General features: G+C 43.4%; 1 long non-coding RNA gene across 3 annotated transcripts; it reads left to right on the forward strand.

Moving 5' to 3' along the window:
• Nucleotides 1–3,172: 3,172 nt before the first annotated feature.
• LOC103544367 (uncharacterized) lies at nt 3,173–22,129 on the forward strand. 3 transcript variants are annotated; one of them, XR_011529979.1, is made up of 8 exons: nt 3,173–9,392; nt 9,679–9,789; nt 10,429–10,610; nt 11,142–11,245; nt 11,721–19,231; nt 20,142–20,291; nt 21,042–21,233; nt 21,820–22,129. It is a non-coding gene; the product is annotated as an uncharacterized lncRNA (long non-coding RNA). The 3 variants fall into 3 exon arrangements; XR_011529978.1 differs by having other exon boundaries at nt 11,721–16,215; XR_011529977.1 differs by having other exon boundaries at nt 11,721–16,215; nt 21,042–22,129.
• Nucleotides 22,130–23,652: the final 1,523 nt, after the last annotated feature.

A 23,652-nucleotide genomic window follows, 5' to 3' on the forward strand; every position in this document is an offset into this window, starting at 1 on the left:
AGATTGTCATTGAGCTATCATCTGTGCCCATCTTCGTCTACTTTATATGTGGGATGCCTGCCACAGCTTGGCTTGACAAGCGGTGCATAGGTCCACACCCAGGATCCGAACCAGTGGACCCCGGGCTGCTGAGGCAGAATGTGTGAATTTAACTGCTGGGCCAGCAGGCCGGCCCCTTAACAGACTCTTCTGTAGTTCTAGTGACACATTCATTCATTTAACAAACATTTTTTATTGGCCTGCTATGTGACAGGCACTTTTGTTGACTCAGGGCACACTTCAGTTAAGAAAACAATCAAAAAGAAAAAGAAATTCTTCTCTTGGATGTTACTAGGCCTGGCTATGATCATAGGGGCAACTGCAGCTATCTTTGACCATGAGGAGAGCTAATCTGATTTGCTAAGCCTGCAAAGTATAAAGATGGAAAGAATCTGGATCTTTGATGACATGCCCTGGAGTTGTTGCCAGTGTTGGGCAGGGTTCAGTTGCAGAGAATAGAATGCATTTTTTGTCTAAGCAGGAAAGAATTTATTACAAGGTGCTCTCTATATTGAGCATTCAGATTTGACTCCCGAAGCCATGCTGCAGAACTGAGCCACCAAGGGGGCTGCTGGCTCTTCTGTAATCAGCACTACAATGCCACTGCCACAGCCAAGGAAGGGCTTCCTACCACGAGGAAGCTCTTCTTGCTGCCACCTCCAGAACTGTGCAGCACCTGCTACCATCCGCTTCAGCAAAGCAGATACCGTCCGGCTTGCCTCTCACTTCTTACAAAATCAGTAATAGGTCACTGAGGACTCTGCTAACACCACCTGGGAAAACCAATGTGATGCTGAACCTCTCAATCTCAAGTCCATGTGCCTGGGGTGCAGTAAGCCTATCACTGAGACATGGATGCTTGGAGATGAAGACAGGTTTATTCAAATTGGAAAAAATGAGAAGGTGGGAGGATAGGTTCTCTCAAATCCACCTTAATGAGAGAAGAAAGCAGGGGATTTTATAGAGCTAAGGGGCTTGGCAGGAGGAGTTTTGCAGAAACAAAGGGGTGATCTGTGTCTCTTTCACTCCAAATAAGTCCTTGGGTAATCTGACTTATGGGCATCAATGGCAACTGAAGTCTGGTTATCTGGTGATCATAACTTCCTTGAAGGCATTCTCTTTCTTATGTAAAACAAGCTCATAAATCCTTGTGACCCTTGAGTCACCCCTCAGGCTAAACAAGAAAACAGCAAATCGACAAGTTTAACTTCTTTTCATCTATGTCTCTGTTGGGAACAAGGTCTAAAGGTGATCTTATTGAATATTTATAGTAACCCTCAGGTACTCAGCCTCAAAACAACACTCAAACCTGCAGAAATGCAGCCTTTGCCTCATTTCCATCATCTACATCCCACATGAGTTCGTCTGATTTGACAAAACTAAATCTCTCCCAAATCATAGCTGCATGGAATCTGAGAAATGTTTTTAGTTTTCCCGCTTCTCCAGTACAGAAAAGACCACTAGAGGGAGCAAGGATGGCTGTGGGGTGCCACCTCACCATATCCTCCCCATGTCCTACTGCAGGACCTCCTATTAAATGAGAAAAATCTTACTCATTATTTAAGCTGATAAAGCAATCTGACACCCAATGGTATGGAATCAGTTAGTGATGGTTAGAGTGTGGGAGCTTAAGTTAGGTCTTCTGAGCCTCAACCTCATTCTCCCACACCCACCATCCCTCTTTAACCTTGGTCTTTATATCTCTTCCTTCACTCACGTGTAGTTACACTGTAACCGTGGGCTCTCCAGGACCAATTCAACTGACCCCTTCTTATCAACAAAGTGACTAAGAATTGCCTTTCCGAAAATTTGCAAAGTCATGTAGTTAGAGCATGCGCAGAAGAAAACATCTTGACCTGAAATGACCATGGAACCAAAGCTTCTCCTTCCCACAGAACCAAAGGACAAGGACAGGACTGGAACTTAAAAGCTGGACTCTTATCAGAAGGGAGGGGCCCCTTATTCAGGAAGATCCAGTGTTCAAACTTCTTCTCCACCCTATCATAAATGTTTAAAACCTCACCATAAATGTTTAGAATCTTACCGTAAATGCTTGAAGCCCACCAATCAAAACCTGTCCCACTAATTTTTCCAACTGCCAGTCTGTTCTCCCTAACCTCTTAAATTTTGCCCCAAATCCTGAATGAGAGTAAGAGATGTGAGGGTGCACACCCCCGTCTCCCTGCAGATTGATCTCACAGAATAAAGCTGATTTCTCTGCCATAAAGTGATGCCATAATTAATTGGTGTATTTATGTGCATCTGTTGGAGAACCCTATTTTGTGCAGTAACATCATCATTAAATAAAAGAGCTCATAGATGAGACTTTGTAGAGGAGATGGTATCACATTTGAGTTAAATCAAGAGAGGTCCTTCTAACAGACGACTGAAATGGAATTTCTGAGCTCTGACTGCATTTAGTCGGAAATACAGGACTGACTCAGCTCCTTTCTCCTTGGGAGAAGGTAGAAAGACAAGTTTCTCAGGGAGATCGCCATGAGAAAACAAAGGCAGATATTGGGGTGATGCTTCTACAGGCCAAAAAATGCCAAAGGCTGCAGCAAACCACTGAAAGCTAGTGTGGAGGCCTGGAGCAGATTCTCCCTCAACCTCATCGGAAAGCACCAACCCTGCTGACACGTTGATCCCAGACTTCCAGCCTCCAGAACTGTGAGAAGATAAATTTCTGTTGTTGAAGTCACCCAGTTTGTGGCACTTTGTGCAGCCCTGGGAATCTAGTACACATCTATACAATGATTTGACATAGATGTGTGGTTTGCAGTATTTTATATATATGAGGGGGAGAGGGAGGCAAGAAAATACTAAGAAATGTTAACCCATGTGTTTATCCTTTTTCATGAGAAAACTGTCTGCTTTGCCTCATGCGCAAAAGAATCTTATAACACTAATATGAAGAGAAATAACAGAATAAAAATATGCATTTTTAAGTTTCAAAATTATTATTTTTTAGTATACTTCTTTTGGTGAGGAAGAATGGCCCTGCGCTAACATCTGTTACCAATCTTCCTCTTTTTTTTTTTTTTTAAAGATTTTTTTCCTTTTTCTCCCCAAAGCCCCCCGGTACATAGTTGTGTATTCTTCGTTGTGGGTCCTTCTAGTTGTGGCATGTGGGACGCTGCCTCAGCGTGGTCTGATGAGCAGTGCCATGTCCGCGCCCAGGATTCGAACTAACGAAACACTGGGCCGCCTGCAGTGGAGCACTCGAACTTAACCACTCGGCCACGGGGCCAGCCCCTCAATCTTCCTCTTTTTTTACTCCCCAAAGCCCCAGCCCATAGTTATATATCCTAGTTGTAGGTCATTCTAGTTCTTCTACATGGGACGCCTCCACAGCATGGCTTGATGAGCAGTGTGTAATTCCACACCCAGGATCCAGACCAGTGAACCCCCAGCCACCAGGGTGCCGAAGCAGATCCTGCGACCTGAACCACTCGGCCACGGGGCTGGCCCCCAAAATTATTTTTTAAACCCCATGTCAAAAACTATAATTTGAAAGTAAATTTTTGAGTCTCAAAACTGTCTTTTGGGTAACAAAAGCAGAGCCATGCAGGACTTGGGGCATAATGTTTATGCTGTAAGACAATAACCACAGAACAGTGCTTTTCAACCTGCAGGTCCTGGTCCATCAATGGATTGTGAAATCCGTATATTGAGTAGTGACCAACATTTAAAAAAAAACAAATAAAACAGAATGGAAATATAAGAGCATACAGTATATATAAATTTGAATGTGTGTCCCGACTCACGATATAAAATGTAGTTCTTACTATATCACAGTAAAAAAACAGGTTTGAGATGACATTAGAACTAAGATGTAGGAACGGAGGGGGACGCAGCTGTGGGGGAAGGAACTGAGGCTGAACCACAGGGTGGAAGGCAAGCTCCACAGGTTCCTGGTTGGCTTGCTGGGTGTGGATGTCTGAGGGGCACAGAGGCCCAAGGACACCTCGCCAGGATGCAGAGGAAAGAAGTGAGGATGTGTGTAGTTCCATGCAGAGAACCCAGGGCACGAGGATGTGGAAGCAGATTCCCAAGGGGACAGGTGACAATGCAGAGCTGGTGACTCTTCCCTGAACCTGGACAAGACAGAGCTCTTCTCTTCACCCCAAACTGAGATGCAATTGAGGAAACAGGGAGCCTCAAAATCGATTGATGAAGTCCTGAATTGACTAAGACAAAGCCCACTGACTTAGGAGTAGCCAGAAAAGGACATTGGGGACTGAAATTAATCTCAGTTTACTTCCAAATAAATGTACAAATTTTACTTCTGTGTTTCCGGCCTACAGAATTCAAATTTATTCAGGGGAGCTTCTAATTCTGTTATAACTTCCTTGCGGGGGAAATCTACGTCTGTGCATGGCCCTTGGCTCCCTCTTTGTAGGCCTCTCCCATATAGGTTGGGAAGTGGTTCCCTGTTTCCCAGGCACACAGCGCACGCAGTGACGCCCAGTGGCCACTAGGGGGCGGAGAAGCCTAAAGATTATCCCCTGAGAAGTGGGAGGAGGAGGAGCAGGAAAAGGACAGAGGGGGAAGGAGAGGGAGAGGGAAGAGGAGAGGTGAAGAAGGAGGAGGAGAGGGAGGAGGACAAGTGGGAGGAAAAGGGAAGAGGAAGGAGGAGAGGAAGGAAGGGGAAGGAGGAGAAAGAGGTGAGTAGGAGGGCTGGAAGGAGGAATCAGAGGTGGAAAGAGCAGAGGAGGAGAAGGCAGGTTACTGAGTGAAAAAATAACTTTCTGGACAGCAGTTGGTGACATTTGTAGGTACTTTACATTTTACAACATATTATAGATATTCTTTCATATTCTCCAAGCAATAACAACCCAGTTGGATAAGGATTCCTACACACATTTTATTTTATTTGCAACCTGAAACATTGTGGATTAAAAAATATACGTTTACTTTATACATGACGAAGTGAAAAGAAACATTTGGGGAATGTCAAGGTGAATGGACCTTTACTATGTTTCGCAGTTATTAAATCAATTTCGGTGGGAATTCTGAATGACATCAGAAGGTGCAATCCTCATGTCACAGCTCAGACACAGAGGCAGCAGGGTGGAGCAGAGTCTTTTCCAATACCTGGTCTACTCAGACAAGGGAAACAAAAGGAAAAAATAAACAAATGGGACTACATCAGACTAAAAAGCTTCTGCAAGGCAAAGGAAACCATGAACAAAAAGAAAAGACAACACACCAACTATAAGAAAATGTTTGCAAATCATATATCCAACAAGGGGTTAATTTCCAAAATATTTTAAAAACTCATACAACTTAACAACAATAAACCAAACAACCTGGTCAAACCATGGGCAGAGGATGTGAACAGACATTTTTCCAGAGAAGATGTACAGATAGCCATCAGGCACATGAAAAGATGTTCCACATCACTAAGTATTAGGGAAATGACAATCAAAACTACAATGAGATATCACCTCGCACCTGTCGGAATGGCCATAATTAAGAAGACAAAGAATAACAAATGTTGGAGAGGCTGTGGAGAAAAGGGAACCCTCATATACTGCTGGTGGGAATGCAAACTGGTGCAGCCACTATGGAAAACAGTATGGAGATTTCTCAAAAAATTAAAAATAGAAACACCATATGATCCAGCTATACCACTATTGGGTATTTATCCAAAGAACATAAAATCAACAATACAAAGAGATCTATGCATCCCTATGTTCATTCCAGCATTATTCACAACAGCCAAGATGTGGAAGTAACCCAAGTACCCATAAATGGGTAAGTGGATAAAGAAGATGTGGTATATATACAACGGAATACTACTCAACCATTAAAAAAAGACAAAATCGTCCCATTTGCTACAACGTGGAGGGACCTTAAAGGTATTATGTTAAGCGAAATGAGCCAGACAGACAAAGACATACACTGTATGATTTCACTCATATGTAGAAGATGAGCAGACACATGGATAAAGACAACAGATTAGTAGTTACCAGAGGGCAAGGGGGTGGCAGGTGGGTGAAAGGAACAAAAGGGCACACGTATATGGTGACGGACAAAAATTAGACTATTGGTGGTGAGCACAATGCAGTATATGCAGAAACTGATATATAAGAGTGTACACCTGAAATTACACTATGTTGTAAGCCAATATGACCTCAATAAAGTAATTTAAAAAGAAGACTGCCCTCAGGGAGTTGGCATGCTAGTGCGAGGATGACAGAAAATAAATCAGTAACATATATAGCATGTCAGGTGGTGACCTAAATGTTATGGAGAAAAATTAATCATGAAGAGAGAGAAAGAGGGGCAGGGCAAGGGGAGTGGTCAGGGAGGGTTTTGAGCAGTCTCCCATCTGTGACATGGGGACAACGGCCCCCACCTCACACGGTTCTGGTGAGGAACAAAGGAGTTATTGTAGGCCTTAGCAAGTGCTCTGTAAACGTGAACAATGCAAAGAGAAATTGAGAGAGTTTATTACTGTAATTGAAACATTTGGAGCTGTAATGTTTGAGGGATTGGATTAATTTTGATTTGCTCCACAGAGGAGAACTGCAAACAAAAATGAAAGGTACATGGAGGCAGATTTTGCTCTGTGGGAGAAAAAACTTTCTCACAATTAGCCTTGTCCATTTTGTGAGGTAGTGAGTTCCCCATATGGGGAATGTTTAAGCAGAAATCTCATGGCTGCCACTGAAGGATGTAGTTTAGAGGGTTTCTGCACTTTGTGGGCAACTAAATTAGCCGAGTTTTATAATTCTTTCTAAATCTCACAGTTTATGATTCAACTAAAATTTACCTATAAATTAATCTGACATGTATCTAATGACACACATTCACTCAACAAATCCTTTTTGAACTCTCCTCTTGATCATTTTTGGAAATTAAGTTTAGAGTTAAAAAAAAAAAAGAAAGAAACACATAGATAAAGAGAACAGATTGCTGGTTACCAGAGAGGAAGGGAGGAGGTAGGAGGGTGAAAGGGGTGACAGGGCACAGGTGTATGATGATGGATGGTAATTAGTCTTTGGGTGGTGAACATGATGCAGTCCACACAGAAACTGAAATACAATGATGTACACCTCAAACTTATATGATGTTACAAACCAATGTTACTGCCATAAAAATAAATTATAAAAAAGAAAAAGTAAAAAAAAGCATAGAGCTTACAGTCTAGTGGAAATACAACTGTCACATTGCATCATGCTCACAGTCAGCAGGGGGCATAACACATTTCTGCATTACTTTCATTCATAAAGTCGAAATGTTTTCCTTCATAGTTTATTTGTGTTATAATATCTATAACCTGAATAATTGTCCACCGTTATCTCTATTATTGTGCAGATTCAGAACAGCATGAAGGTCAGGAGCAGAAACTTTGGGATAAGACCTCTGTCTTTAAATCTCAGCAACATGTTCCTCTCTCCGTGACCTGGGGCAGGTGACTCAGCTTCTCTGGGCCTCGGTGTCTTATCAGCAGAATGAGTTTATCATTTACAGTTTAAAAGTGATGCTTTCAGAATTACATGTGATAACGCCTGTATAAAATGCTAGCACAGTGCCTGTGAAAGAATAAGCCAATAGACAGCAGTTAATAAAACTAGTTTTCATCCCCATCCCCCAAACACCACTGACTATGACATGCACTAAATGGCAATGATCTGACCTTGTTCGGACCCTGATTTGAACAAACCAATTGTAAAAACACATTTTTGAGATAATTGGGGAAATTGGTATATGGCCAGCTTTAGATGACTCAAAGAAATTGCAGTATGATTAATTTTTACTAGGATAATAAAGGCATTGCAGTTATATAAAAACATTCTTATCAATTGTAGATTTATCTTTATGGATGAAATCATATGGTGTAGGTTCGGGGGGGAAGTGAGGATGAAGAAATAAAATACTTTCCATCTGGCAAAATGTTAAAGCTGTGGAAGCTGGGGATGGACACATGAGGGACTCCTTATGTTATATTCTCTACTCTGTATGTTTGAAAATTTTTATTATAAAAAGTTTAAAATATACTGAAATAAATGACATGAAAGTCTTCCTAGAACATTGCTAAGTATAAAAAGGCAGACCACAAAACATTAAGAGTTCATTTGGAAGAAAAACACGTTCATTCATTGATCCATTCCACAAATATTTGCCAAACACCTACTATGTGTCAGATACTGTTCAAAGTGCTGGGCACAGAGGTGACCAAGGCATGCAGAAGTTCACGCTCTAGAATGACGATAAACAAGTAAACAAGATAATGACAGAGCGTAATAGGCCAGAGGTATGAAGGAAATAAAAGGGTCGAGAAAGAGCAGAGGTTCTCAGCTGGGGATTGGAGATGATTGGCCCTCCAGGGAACATTTGGCAACATCTGGAGGCATTTTTTATTACTAAAAATGGGGAGAGGAAGTTATGCTACTGGCATCTAGAGGGGAGAGCCCAGGGATGCTATTAAACATCCTACAATGTACAAGACAGCTCCCCACTGTCAACAGTGCTGAGGTTGAGAAACTCCCAAGTAAGATGGGGCTGGGGGCTTGGGAGCTCAGGAATAGCCTGTTTGAGGAGGTGATGGTTGAGTTGAACATGAACGACAAGAGGGAGTAAGCCACATGTAGAGCTAAGAGGGGAGCATCCAGGCAGAGGAAGCCAAGTGTTTAGAGCAGGAAGACTTCTCTGTGGGAGAGGAATAGAGAGAAGGCCTGTGATAGGTTGTGGTTGAAAGGAAGGGGTGGACCAGGTCAGATAGGGTGTTCCACTAGGGTCAGTGAATCAGAAGCACCAAGCTCGCTGGAAATGCCAAATCTCAGGCCCCACTCCAGACTCACTGAGTCAGTCTACATTTTAATAAGATCCCTGCCCAGTTGACTGATATCCCATTACAGTTAGAGAAGCACTGCTCTGGAGTATGGTAAGGAATTTGGATGTTATTTGAACTACAAGGACCATTGGAGGGTATAGGTAGGAGCCCAACATGGTAAAGTTCAGTCTATCAGTTGTGTGGTGGGTACATGATATGTCTGTTGTGTGGTGGGTGCATGCTGTGTCTGCCGTCTTGTGGGTACATGTTGTGTCTATCCTGTGGTGGGTCCCTGGGGCAGGAGCAAGTGTGGAAGAAGGAGACCAGTTAGGAAACAATTGCAGTTGGCTATGCCTGAGGTGATGATGTAGGTTTGGACTGTGGTGGTTACCATGGAATTGCAGAATGTAGTGGATTCCAGCCTTATTTGGAGATAGAACTTGATGATGGATTAGGTGCTGGGAGTGAGAGGAGGATAGAAGCAAGGATGACTTTGAGGTTTTGGCTTGAGCATCTGGGTGGATGGTGGGAGACTAGGAGAAAAGTGTTCCAATTGTGTCCTTTATCGGTAGGATAATGTACGTTCTGTGTGCTTGTGTGCATGTGCCTGTGTGTGTATTTCTGGTGTGTGTGTTTAGCACACGTTACTTTTGTGGTGAAAGCTCTCTCCTGTGATGGATAGGCTCACTGTCCCCACTTCTCCTGTTGTCAGCCATGACTCTGTGCAGTGCCGCACCTCATTGACTTTGGGGTTGGCCATGTGACTTGCTTGGATAGCGGAATGTCAGTGAAATAGAGGCTCTAAATAGGCTTGCGTGGTTTGACTTGGCTCCTCCGCTTCTGCCATCTGCCAGGACTTGGAGAAGCTCATGTCTTGTAGCTCCTGGTCCCAGAATAAAGAAACCTCTGAAGTTGACAAGAACCCAACCTCCAGCCTGGAATCCAATCTAGTCAGTCAAGCCCAGGTGAGCCCACCGCAGACCAGCTGCAGTCCAGTCACCCTGCAGACCCATGAAGGAGAAAAGTAAATGTTGACATAATTTCCTGAGATGTTCAGTGTCTGTTTTGAGGCACGATTGCCGTAGAAACCTGTCTAATACACATACCCAGTACAGAGTAAATGTTATTTCCATTATTGTTTTTTTTAAAAAGATAATAATGGTAACTTCTCGACACTGATTGGTTAGGGGCTATTTTGGCTGGGCCTGAGGTTCCCTATTTTGTGCATCAGAGCAGCTTAATCATCTTGGTAAGCATGAAGGTGGGGAAGGAACAGGAGGAGGAAAGGCTCTTGCTCTCCCTCCCCTAAAGGGAAAGTGTTGAAAACAGGATTAACCCCAGGGCAGGATTTGGATAAAGGATAATCCGGAGGTGAGGAGACTCCCTTGCACCAGAAGACTCCCACCTGCTTCCTGTTGCCTGGAGTCTGTTTAAGGAAGGAGAGAGCCTTTATTCCACAATGAGAAAGAGAAGACTTCAGATGCAATGGAAAAGAAGTACAGCAAATGAGTTTTTAAGGTCAATAATGATGATAATTTCTCTCTCTCTCTCTTTCTTTCTCTTTTTGTTCAACCTTTTTTTCGGCACCTACCCCTGTCTTTCAGGCTCTAACTCCATCACTTCAAGTATTCAAATATGAAATATGTAAAGGCCTTGCCTTGCAGGAGGTTGTCTGATAAGGGATAGAGTTAAAAAGTGAGCAGGCCCTGGGCATCTGAAACTGAGTACCAAGTGGAGACTGGATATCCTGAAGTCGAACTTCTCCAATTCCACAAATTGGCCTGAGGTACAGTCTATTTTTGAAACAAAGAGAAACAGTGTTTAAAGGTATGTGCTTCACTCAGAGCCTGGAGCAGCCTTTACAAGTGCTCTGACTGTTAGGGAGAAATTACCATCCCTGGAGCTGAGAGTAACATTTCTGGAGAGCGCCTCTCGTTTGGCTAATGAAAGCCCCATACAAACAAACAGACAAACAAACAAAGTAGAAGATATTTTCTGCAACATTTATTTGCTCTTCCCAGTGTTACCAGAAAGTGGGATTTGCTCTGAATGTGTGGTCTTACTACCAGCTTACCCCACTTAAGCTGAGAAAACTAACTGTCTACCACAATTCATATTTTTACCTCCCATAATATAGAGTTACCACTGGTAATCAGTTGTCCAGCCAGGGAATTCATTTCCCAGCCCCCCTTGCATATAGGTGAGTCCAGGGTGTGTTTCTCAAGAGTGGAATATGGGTGGAAGAGAGGAGTGCTTCTCACAACCGAAACTTTAAGGAAGTGGCCACTTTCTCTTCCTTCTTTCTGGCTACATGCAGAGGACTCTGTGCTCTCAGGATGGGGAGTCAGATGAAAGGAGTCGCACTTGTGAAACCTGCCTGCCAGCCAGCAGCAACTGCATTGAGGATCACGTGAGCAAGAAGTCAGTTACTGTTGGGTTCAACCCCTGACAATTTGGGAGATGTTTGTTGCAGCAGCTGGCAATACATTAAGCAGTATATATACCTTGTATGCTTTAGAATATAAACAAATAGCAATAGTTCTTCAGGGAGGTAGTGTCTCAAAAAGTTTCCTCCCTTTCCCCAGATTGGGAACCCCTCTCTAAATAGCTCTGATGAAAATGGCGTCAGAGGAATTGTGTAACGTTCACACTGCAATCAAGATGCCAGGCCTAGACCACATGGCCTTATCAGCAGGTCTGGGGCTTTGGTGTGTACATTATGCAGTATCTGGGAAAAAACTGTGCCTTCTGAGGCCCTGAAGATTATACAATTTTAGGGCCCTTTTTAAGGAAAATATACAAAATTATGCATATAAATTAAATACAGGTCTTTGGAACAGGTTCTGGAACTTAAGTTTTATTTGCATCCCTCTAAATCCACCTCTCATACCTGCAGAAGAAGATGGGCAACAACGGAGATGGGCAGGAAAAAAAAGAAGAAAGAAGGCTGCTGACACATTTTTCCTTTCTCAGCTAAGGTGCTTAGCACCAATATTGTGAAACTAAAGAAGTTTGCAAAACTGTGTAAACCTCGAGAGTGCTGCTCCCCCAGCAGAGGAACGTGGAGCCATGCAAAGTGACTGGGTGAGGGCTTCTTGACAATCTCTCAAATGGGATCCTGGGCCAGAATTAAATTTGTCTAGAAAAATTAATAATATGACATCTCTTGTACTGGATTGTCATGGGCAAATCCAGCTCTACACATCAGGTCCCGCCTTCCACACTGCTTCCCATTGCATCTTAGGTCTCCTCAGAGCTCCTCTCCCTCTCTCTGACTGCTCCCTGAACAACCTTCACTATTTGCCTGAGGCCTCCCTTCTGTGGGTAACCCAACTCTCTCTCAAGCCCAGGCCTGGGTGTCTATCTGCCTGATGTGTCTGTCTGAATGTCCTCCTGACATCTCAAACACAACATTTACTGAGCTGCTTTCATTATCTCACCTTGCTCTTCCTCCTGGCTCCCTTGAGCCAGCAGTGGCACTGTCATCCTCAGTCACCAAACCAAGACCTTGGAATCATGCCAAAAAACTCATTCCCTCTACCCTACCTCTAATAGGCGTCATTTCTATAGTGGCTGGTCACATAATTTGAAAGGCTCAGTGCACATTGACAATGTGGTACCCTTGTTTAAAAAGCAGGAACAAGTGCGTTTAAAACTACAAAAATATAAAACTTTTCTCTATCTTCTACAGTCTTTCTCTCTCTCCTGACTTGTCATAGTGGCTTTTATTTGCTGTTTGTTACTGTTCTAAGTAAGGGAACATTAGAATTTTTAATTATTACCATGAATTTTACCATTCATCTTTATAATGTGAAATGTTAGTTTCAAATGCAAATATAAGAGCATTGACACATGTGTGGAATCACTAAACTTGCATCATTTGCATTTCATAGCTTGTGCATGTATCCCATTCTTACCATAAGGGTGGATGCCCTGTACAAAACTAACTCAACTCTTTTTATTTCTCTTCTTGGTATGTATACACCCTACCAACACTATCTTTGGTTTATTGATGCTCAAGAAAGGAGCAGAAAGAAAAGCAACTACAGGTTTCTCTCTCTTTTCCTTACCATCTATGTCATTATTTTCAAAACACACTTTTGGCAAATACAGGGGAGTAACACACAAAAGGATATGACAGAATTATGTTTCTTAGAACTCCGTTGACTTCTTTTTGCATTTGAAGCAAGGTTTGGTTCAAAAGGGAAGCGTGACCTCTAGCCGCTGTCAGCACTTGAATTTACTCAGTAGTGGACGTAATTGGCTTATCCTATACATACCCTGAATTTCACTGAACCCCCATGCATGTGGATCCACTGGAAACATGTGCTCATGGGGCATCACTAATGCTATTTGTGAATGGACTGGCAAGGAATAGTGGACACCCATATTGCGCATACATACTTTACCCATGAACATACTCTGTTGGTCCATTGGATTTCACTTCAAAAACATACGTTCAGTGGAAAGCCACATGCAAAAGGATGAAACTGGGCCATTATCTTACACCATACACAGAAATTAACTCAAAATGGATTAAACACTTGAACATAAGACCTGAAACCATAACACTTTTAGAAGAAAACATAGGCGGTAAGTTCCCGGACATCAGTCTTGGGGATGATTTTTTGGACTTCACACCAAAAGCAAAGGAAACAAAAGCAAAAACAATCAAGCTCGACTACATCAAACTAAAAAGTGTCTGCACAGAGAAGGACACCATCAACAAAATGGAAGGCAATCTAATGAGTGAGAGAAAATATTTGCAAATCATATATTTGACAGAGATTAATATCTCAAATATATAAAGAATTCATGCAACCCAGTATCAAAAAAAACCCCAAACAATCCAATTTAATAATGGGCAGAGGAACTAAACAGACATTTTTCCCAGGAAGACATACAGGTAGCCAACAAGTACATGAAGAGGTACTCAGTGTCACTAATTGTCAAGGAAATGAAAATCAAAGACAAAATAAGATATCGCCTCACACCTGTTAGAATGACCACGAGTAAAAAGATTAGAGATAACAAATGTTGGTGAGGATGTGGAGAAAATGGAAGCCTCGTGCACCACTGGTGGGAATGTAGATTGGTGCATCCACTACGGAAAGAGCATGGACGTTCCCAAAAAGTTAAAAAGAAAACTACCAGATGATTCAGAAATTCCAATCTATGTATTTATCCAAAGAAAACAGTAACATTAACTTGAAAAGGTATATGCACCCCCATGTTCATTGCTGTATTATTTACAATAGACAAGATACAGAAACAACCAAAGTGCCCATTAACAGATGAATGGATAAAGAAAATGTGGTATGTATATATATCATAGAATATTACTTAGCCGTGAGAAAGAAGAAAATCTTGCCATTTGCAACAACATAAATGGACCAGATTAAGCTAAGCGAAGTAAGTCAGACAGAGAAGGACAAGTGCTGAATGACTTCACTTGTATGTGGAATATAAAAAAAGCCCCAAAACCTGAACTCATAGACACAAAGTACAGATGGGTGGTTGTCAGAGTCAGGGGATGGGGGTGGATGAAATGGGTTAAGGGAGTCAAAAGGTACAAACTTCTAGTGATAAAATAAATAAGTCTTGGGGATATAATGTCATAACACTATATGGTATATTTGAAAGTTGCTAAGAGGGTAAGTCCTAAAAGTTCTCATCAGAAGAAAAAGAAAATTTGTAACTGTGTATGGTGGTAGATATTAATTAGACTTATTGTGGTGATCATTTTGCAATATACACAAACATCAAATCATTACGTTTTACACCTAGAACTAATATAATGTTATATGTCAATTATATCTTAATTTTAAAAACCCACAAGTTCAAAGATAAAATTATTAAGAATTTCAAGATGGCAACAGCAGAGCATAAAATCAGTGTGAGGCCCTTCTGAGTGCAGGGTCCTGTGCAACTGCACAGGTGACACCCTCTGAAGCCATCCCTGTTTCTTTCTCTTTATCACCTCTTGGAGCTGCCCCTCCTCTTCAGCCACATGGCCTCTGTCCATGTCACTGCAGTTTCTCCCCTGGACTGTTACAGCAGTTTCCCTAATTCCTGTTTCCTTTACTACCTTTCCTCCTCCTTATCCTGAGAGAGACCTTCATGAAGCACACATTTAATATGGGCCTCTCATCCCGTCTCCATTTAAATGTCCATGAGAATAAAGTATAAAATGCTAAGCATGGCGTCCAAGGCCCTCTGCGACCTGCTCCTGTCTGTCTCTACAGTCTCATCCTCTCCACACCCTCAACTCCTGACATGCAGTCTTTATACAAGGAAATGCCTGACTAATGGGGAGTGTTGCCAGATTAAGCAAATAAAAATACAGGATGCCCATTTGAATTTGTCCCATGCCATGTTTGGCAAATAATTATACAAAGAAATTATTTGTTGTTTATCTGAATTTCAAATTTTAACTGGTGTTGTCTTTATTAGCCACTCTCTCTTTCCTTTCTTCCAAGTCATACCTCACAGACCACCCCTCCAAGAAGTTTCCCCGCCCTCTCTCACCACTCCCCTTATCACAGCACCAACACATGGCTCTTTGTTAGTATAGTCAGTGGTGTTTGGTGCGCAGCAGACTCTGGGACCCAATAGCTTCATTTCAAAGTCTAGAAAGAGTCACTCTTCTCTAATTGTGAAAAGTCCTTTAATCTCTTTCTGCCTCACTTCCTGCATCTGTCAAATGAGGATGGTGGTCACGTGGGTAACAATGCCTGGCTCAGAGGAGTGCTGTGAGGACTCCGGAATTCACCCAGGTATAAACCACTTAGAGTGATTTCCGGCACATAGTAAATGTAATCATTTTTTGTTTGAATGAGTTGGCTGTGAATTCCTGGCCAGCAGGAATTGTGTTCTATTTATTGCTACCCTGGCTCCTCATGCGATCCCTGCCGCACAAATGAGGTGTGCTTATCGAATGAACTTGTCTGCTTTAAACTCCAACCTAGAACCCTGAGAAAGAAGATTATAAAACCTTTCCTGGCATGTGGCCTTATCCGGGGTCAAGAAGACTCCTGTTGACAGGGCTCCATCTTTCCCATCCCTGCTGGATGTCCTTCCTGGGGTAGCTGTCCACCCTGCCTTCTGCTACTTCCACACATCTGCCTATTTCTAGGTCTCATCACCTCCCTGGCTCTGCCCTTCTCCCATCTCAGCGGCAGTGTTTGCTGAGTCTGCAGCTGACCGGTCTCTGTAGGCAGAGGCTACTGTGTACCCCTCTGCCTGGACTTGCCTGGTCCAGCCTCTGAGCCAGGCTCTTCTGCTCCTGTGACCCAACTCTGACAAATTCCAGAGAATGAACATTTCATATCTGTCTACCCGAGGAGCGAGAAAACAGGGGAAGTAGAAGGACAAGGAACATTCAGTGTGAGGTAAGTATGGGGGAAGGCTGAGAAGAAACAAGAAAACTGTATTCTCCCTATCATATTACTCTCTTTGGGCAAATAAACTCTAGGGGTGTGGGGGCAGGACAAAGACCTCTTGTGTTTTGGAAAAGGACCTTTGCCCTGTTGTGTGTTCTTAGCTGGCTGGCACTTTCTCTCCTGCTCTCATTGGCTGGCTGTGGTCATCAGGTAGCTGTGCCAGTCTGAGCTGAGGTTCTGCTTCCCCAGGGTCAGTGTGAGTGGTCACAACAGGCCACAATAATGATGGTAGGGCCTGTTGTACAACAGAAGCTATACAGAGGTCAGGCTTTGTGGTCAGACAAAGCAGGCTTCAACCCTGGCATTGCTGCTCACTAACCAAGTACTTTGATCCAGTCTTTTAACTTCTTTCAGCCTCAGTTTCCTGTACAAATTGGGATCATAATACCTGCCAGGCAGGTTTGATCCAGTGAGAAGGATAAACAAAACTCATCCCCTGGGGGTTGCTTCACTCATGGGGATGCACACAGCTGCTAGAGCAGGGGGACCACTCAATAACTACTGGATGCTATTATTGGAGTCTTAGGGAGAGGGAACAGCAAGGATTCTGAACTGTGATCTTTTCCCAAGAAGGAGCAAAGTTTGGAAGAGTAGAGGAGAGATTCTTCCCTTCCTCTTCTGTGATCTTCCTCACTTCAGAGAACTCTCTAGTTTTCATATGAGAAGACGATGGGAGGATCCAGATTTCTCTATAGAGGGGCACTTGTGTGTGCGTCTTGTGGTCCTAAAGCTGCATATACACAGAACTTCTCATGCAATTGAAGAAAATGTCAACTGAATAAAGAATGGGCGATGATGAAGATTTGGGAGGAATGGATGTCCCCCACAGTCTCCAACTTTGTTAAACTTCTTTTCACATTGCAATGATTGGGAAGGCAATGTTGGGTGTGAAGAACACTGGCAGTGAGTTGGAATAATAGTCATAAGGTTAGTCAGAGAGCTCCAGAGCTGCCACTATCTTAAGGAAGGTTAAGGAAAAGAGTCATTAAGCCAACCCTCAATCTTGGTGTTTGCTTGTTCATGTAAGTTGAGGGAGCAGGGATTGGATGGAAGACCAACAAGGATCCTAGAGTCTTAGTATTCACAGATCCATAGTAGGAGCTGGGCTGAAAGAGAATATCCTAGAGACATGCGCTGTTCTAGGAAGAACAGTCTGCAGCAAGTCTGGGAATGTTCATCCCATTGTTGTTGTGGCAGCTATTCTAGCTGCAGAAAAAAATTTTGAGAATGGTTGTTCTTACTTGAAATCTTTAGTAGCAAGCAAGAGGTAGGAGGGTAGGAGGAGGGGATGGAAGAGAAGAGAAAGAGTTTTGACTTAATGCAGTTTAGGAGACTAACGATGGAGCTTAAGGAATGCTGCCCACAGCAAGAAGTCTCACCCAGAAGTGAGACTGCAGCCCTGCCTTCCACCATCTCTACCACCTCCTCCTCCTCTTCTTCAGACTCTGCTTCTCCAGTCCATTTTGGCTAATTCCTTTCCTGTGCTCAGGTGTCCCCTGTCCTGTCATAGACCCCTGCTCTTGGACCATGCAGGAGATGCCTTCATCTTGTATGCATGGAATGGTCCTTTGGAGAGGCAGCCTCTCTGTCTGAATGCAAATGTAAAACTGCCAGGTCAAGTCTCCCATTCCTGGGACAAGGGACTCTTTCCCCTTAGAGAACCTCCAGATCTGAGTCTCAGAGTTAAACAGGAGCAGCTTGGGACCAGGGAAAGATAACTAGGCCATAAATCAGAAAATCAACTAGCTCTGACCTTGGGCAACTCCATTAAAGCATGTTAGTCTTGATTGCCTTCTGCAAAAGTGTAACCATGGGCCCTCTAGGACCAGTCCAAAATGAGCCCATCTTGTCAACAGAGCAACTAAGAGTTGTTTTTCAGGAACTGAGACCCCTTGTCCAGTTCAGGCCAGTTGAGACCACCAACCCATCAACTAGGCCTGTGCAAAAGCCTGATAACTGACCCTTTTGAAGTCACGGGGCTGAAAACTCCATCCTCAGATCGTAGTAACACCATCATTTACGAACACGCATCCTATGAAGAGCCATGAAGCTTGACTATGCCTGTGCAGGTCATCAATTACCTCACTTCTCCTTAACTCCAATCATCTATCTCCACACTTCATCCCATAAAGTTTGCCTCAAGCCCTGGATCAGGGATACAGATTGGAGATTATATGCCTCCTGTCTACTCGCAGATCAAATTTGCAATAAAGTTGTTTGCTTTTCCCAAAAGCTGATACTGTAATTATTGGCTATTTTATGTGCATTGGATAGGAGAACCCCTTCTTGATGTGGTTACAAAAGGATAGGGAGAAAGGAGAAAGATAGCCTATTGATAGACTAGACCAGTGATATTGTGAATTCTGAGGAAGCCTATGTTCTATAATGGCTGAGTTGATAGGGTTAGTGGCATTCCAGGTCCCTTTCTTGCCTTATAAAGTGGTTTGAACATTCATAGGAAGGAGAGATTTTTCCTGGCTATAAAGATCAAGGAAAGCTTTCATGGATGAGGAGACATTTGAAGACATGAACAAATGAGTGAGATAAAGTACCAAATCAGTCACAGTCCTGGCAGGAAATCAGGCAAAGTCCAGAAGGCAACTGAAGAGAATTTAATGGAGGGACCATTTGCAAAGGTCAGTGGAAGGTTTAAGGGATATCAGCAAGGAATGGTGACACACCCTAGGGCTACAGCAGGAACCACCACCAGTGGGTCTGATGAAGCTAGGGGAGAGTATTTCCACAGAAGATGAGACTTAAAGCCACACTAGAGCATCCTGACAGAGCTGTGACCTCTAGAGTAGGAAGACGGCCACCATCACCTGCTGCCCAGTATGGAGGGAGCTAGGAGAATAGATACCCTGGAGTCTCTGCCCTTCCACCCTTTGATCTTCTCCTGTTGTCTTCTGTTGGCAGACCTCCACCAGAACCCAGACTGCAGAGGCTGCTGCTACAGTCCTCAGAGGTCAGCCTGTGGGGCACAGAGCTGACTGGAAAAGAGCAGAGAGTGGATTGGGATGGTGGGAGGAGGAGTAAAATACAAATAAAGATTAACCAGGCCAGACATCTTTCTTCAAGGATTTGCAATCTGGAGAGATAGCTAGATGTTAATAAGTAACCACATTATCAAATAAATTGGAGTAAGAGATATTAGAGCAACAGCTTAGATTTACTGAGCATCCTGTACCAGGCTCTGCACGTATGCCCTTGTTCCATCTTCACAGCCTTCCTATGAGTCATCACTACAATTCAACCCATTTTGTAGAGGAGGCTTAGAGAGATCAATAATATGCCCAAGGTCACACAGCCAGAGAAGTTAGTGGAGGCACCTGTGAATCCAGACTATGTCACGCCAGAGCTCACACGCTTAACCAAAATGCTGTGCCCCTCGGTCAAGAGCACAGCTACTACCTGCACCTGGGTCTGTTGGCCGTAAATGCTGCCACAGCCAGAGAGAGGTTCAGATTTTGAAGGGAAGCTTGCAGAGCATTTATCCCACCAAAGTTGGCTGAGGGTGTTAATGCTGGATGACTCACTTGGTCCATATCTTCCCTGGGTTCTCACTGCTCCAGAGCTTCATTTCTGCAGCTTCAGAATTGACTGAAAATTCTGAATGATTCAGTAGCAACAGAGTCATTTCTGCAGCTTCACCCAGTCTACTTCCTGCCACCAAAGTTCTCTCCTCATAAGAAAATTGCAGTCTCTGACTTCATCCCTACTTGATCTTGCTGCCTAGCAACAGCTCCTTGTCCCCATTGTCTCCCACCTTCCAGCAAATCCTTGTAGGACCAAGGAAGTCAAAAGTGTTTAGCAGATGCATGCTGAAGTGTGGTTTATTTTTGGTTTTGTTTTAATACAAATTTGTTTTTCTCCAGCTTGTTCGCATTCCTGGGAACCCCAGTGCATCATCCACTCTCCCCAAGCACAGATAGGGGATTGTCAACAGGCCGGCTGAGCTGAAAAGCCTCATGCCCACTGGTGTGAGTGCCAGATGGGCAGTGCTGTGGAGAGACTGACCAGCCCAGGTGTGTGTAGGACAATCTCTAGACTTAGCTTCTTTCCCTGAAATCCTTGCTATCTTACATCAGAAGTGTAGGGGGAAGCGCTGCACAGTCCAGAGTTCATCCCTGTCATCATCTGTTTCAGCCCTGGGGCAGGCTCAGATACGGGACACCCGGGCCCCACACAAATTTACATGGGGTCCTCAGGGGAGCTCTGCTGATGGCAATACCTGGCCCCTGAATGCTCTCCTGCCTCTAACAGTATTTCAGTTTGAGATACTGGAGGCAGTGGAGAGTCGTGACTGAAGCCTTGGCCCAGCCCAGAGTCTGAATCACGAAGTGATCCAAAGACTCAGTCAGTCAGAGGAGCAGAGAAATGTGAGTGTCTGAGAAAGGGCTGTGGGGAGACTGCCAGGAGGGTGTGGTTGAAGGACATGGGAGGGTGTAAGCCTGAGGTCAGAGGGCTCCCTGAAGGCCAGGGCTCTCTCCCACTCTTCTCTTTATTTCTCTTCCCTAATCTGTTTGCTCAGCACAGTGTCTGACTCACAGCAAATAGACAGGGGTTTCTGCTTATAAGCTCAACTCCGCTCCCCTTTTCTCCTCTGCCTGCTGCCTTGCTTGGTTTCTCTATTTCAATCAAAGCTCCAAGTGGAAAATAGTACTCATTCATTCCTCAAATATTTACTGAGAGTCCTCTGTGTTTAAGGTTGCCAGATTTAGCAAACAAAAACACAATGTATTTTATCTGGCAATCCGTCTTACCTTCTGTTTTAGGTGCTGGGAATCCAGCAGAAGACAAAGCAGACAAAAATTTCTGCCCCTGTGGAGTTTACATGCAAGAACAAGGAGACACATAATAAACAAAGAGAAAGATAAATTGGTTATAAGTGTTATGGACAAAATGAAGCAGGTCTCAGATTGTGTCTGCTCCCCAGACTTCTGACGGAGAACATGACCCATCCTGAGGTTAGTCCAGGGTCCTCCCTTTACTCACATGTCTCCACTTCGTCTCCCTCTTACTGGTTGGTAACCAGTTCCATGGGCAGGGAGTGACCCCTGAGGTGACTACTTTTCTAGCCAAGATGTGAAGGACAGCGAGCTCCCCTGTCCCTCTCCCTGGAGGTGAGACTCAGGCATAGGGTACAACAGCTGTAGGTGCATCCTCTCTGGTCATGGGCTCGACGAGGACAGGACTCATCAGTACCACAGAGGAGAGGCCCGTAGCACTTACACCAGGAAATGCCAAGTAAGAGTCCTTGAATATTTGCCATTTTACAAAGAGGTGACATCATTGAAGCCACTGCCGGACAGGAGGAGGCAGGTGAGGATGCTGTTTAAAGGGACGGAGGGTGTGCATGAGTGTAGTCCTCTCTCTTCAACTGAGGCTCTTTGCAAACGGTCTGATCATTTCTGGAAATCACTTTGGATCTTTTCTAAGTGCCCCTTAGGCAGTATTTCTTGGGAAACAGTCAGTTCCTCTGTTTCATATTTTATCTAATATTTACTGCCTTTGTGTGAACCACCACTGCCTGTTTTGTCCTCAACACTGTAGGAGAAAGAAAGAAAGAAGATCAGCCAGGAAAAACTGTGAAAGACTTTCAAATGGTCGAAAAAGCTGACTGGGTATCTTTTCAATGGAATACTGGCATTGTCTCATGGACTTCACACTGGTGATCTTTGATCTACAGAAGTGTGCCTTTGTTTCTTTTTCTAGGCTATTGTACAGCTTTGTAGCAACAGATGTTAACTCATGGAACACTGAGAGGAATACAGTTGATTCCTGTCCTAGGCAATGCACACGATTTCTCTCTGATAGAGAACATAAAGTTCTATAAATAAAATCCTCACTTGAACCACTCTTAGCACTTTTACTGGTTTCCTCGTTAATAAGTTAAATGAACTCTTTGGCACCTGTTCTTTATATATATTAACCTTTTTTGAAACTCATCTTTTATCAGGACATATGCGGCTTTCACTCTAAAGCTGTTACCAGAAGAAACAAAACAGTACAAAATCTAGGGTTAAATTTGGGGGGAGGAAAGAACATAAGCACAGCAAATGAGGAAGTCCTGTGTGGGCTGCTCTAGAAGATAATGACCAACCAAACAAAAACGTGATGTTCAAGTTTCAGGGAAAATTGTCAGAAACTACTTTATTAATAAAAAAATTCCATCATATTAGAAAGATAGCAATACCTGATTGTTTACTGTTCCTTTAACCCTCACAACAACAATGTTTGTTAGACATTTGGAGGAAATTTGCTTCTGGGGCATGCATTGACCCTAGACTTGCATTTATGTCCATCTATGACTTTGTTCTGGCTGTATGGGTAGGGGTAGTTTTTATTTGGTTAATTTAATTTTTCCAATGAATAGGATATTTCACTGAATTGGCAACACCTCCTTGAAAAGGCTTTTTAGTCACATGGAATTCTTCTTCTTGGAGACAAAGGCTTCACAGTCTCATTTTTTTCAATTCAATGGTATTTATTGGACGCTTACGAAATGACTAGTATTTGCGGTATGCAGAGGAAAGTTCACAAGAAGCACATGCATAAAAGTGCATCTACATGGTCAAGTTCTCTTCTCACAATTTTCTTTTTGATCTGAGAGTGTCAATAGCACACGTAACATTACTGAACTCTCCATTTTAGGTAGGAAATCAAGACACAGAGACACTAGATGGCTTGGCTGAAACCACACGTAGAGTAAACCGCGGAGATGGAACTAGTACTCAGGGCTTCTCATTCCTACTGTCTTCTCCTTCCTTGCCAAAAATACGCTTCAATCAACAATTGCATGTAACTTGAGGGGCTCCAAGGTTCAAGGTGATTCTCAGTTAAAGGCTATTCCTCCCACGATTTGAGGAAAAGGGAACAATGTCCACCCATTCCTGCAGATCTCAGGTTCATTTCCATGTTTCAGGGGTGATTTGTGCTTCCCTTAAGTCCCAAGGGTTTTTGTTTTGTGTTGTTTTTTTCACAATGACTCTCAAGGTTTCATGGTTTCCCAACCACTGAGTGGGAGAGAATGGGGCAAGGCTAAAGTCACTATCCCAGCCAGGCTCCTTCCTCCCATCGGGCTGGACCAGGAATCTTGGACAGTCCTAGAGGCATCTCTGTGTGCACCAACACCCCGATGTCTTTGGGTCTTTCCTCCTTTTCTCTGAAGAAATAATGCTCAGCTGTTCTGACTCAGGCACGTTCTTCCTGAAGGACTTTCCTTGGGCAGAAGCTCAGACTTCATTCTTGCTTCTTCTGGGACTTCTGGTGGGTGCACTGTGTTTCATCTGGAAACTTCATCAGGAGAAAGAGTGAGAATTCAACAGTCTAGGGTCAATGCACGCCCCAGAAGCAAATTTCCCCCAAATATCTAACAAGCATTGT

Source organism: Equus przewalskii, chromosome 19 (assembly GCF_037783145.1).
Source record: "Equus przewalskii isolate Varuska chromosome 19, EquPr2, whole genome shotgun sequence".
NCBI lineage: Eukaryota > Metazoa > Chordata > Mammalia > Perissodactyla > Equidae > Equus > Equus przewalskii.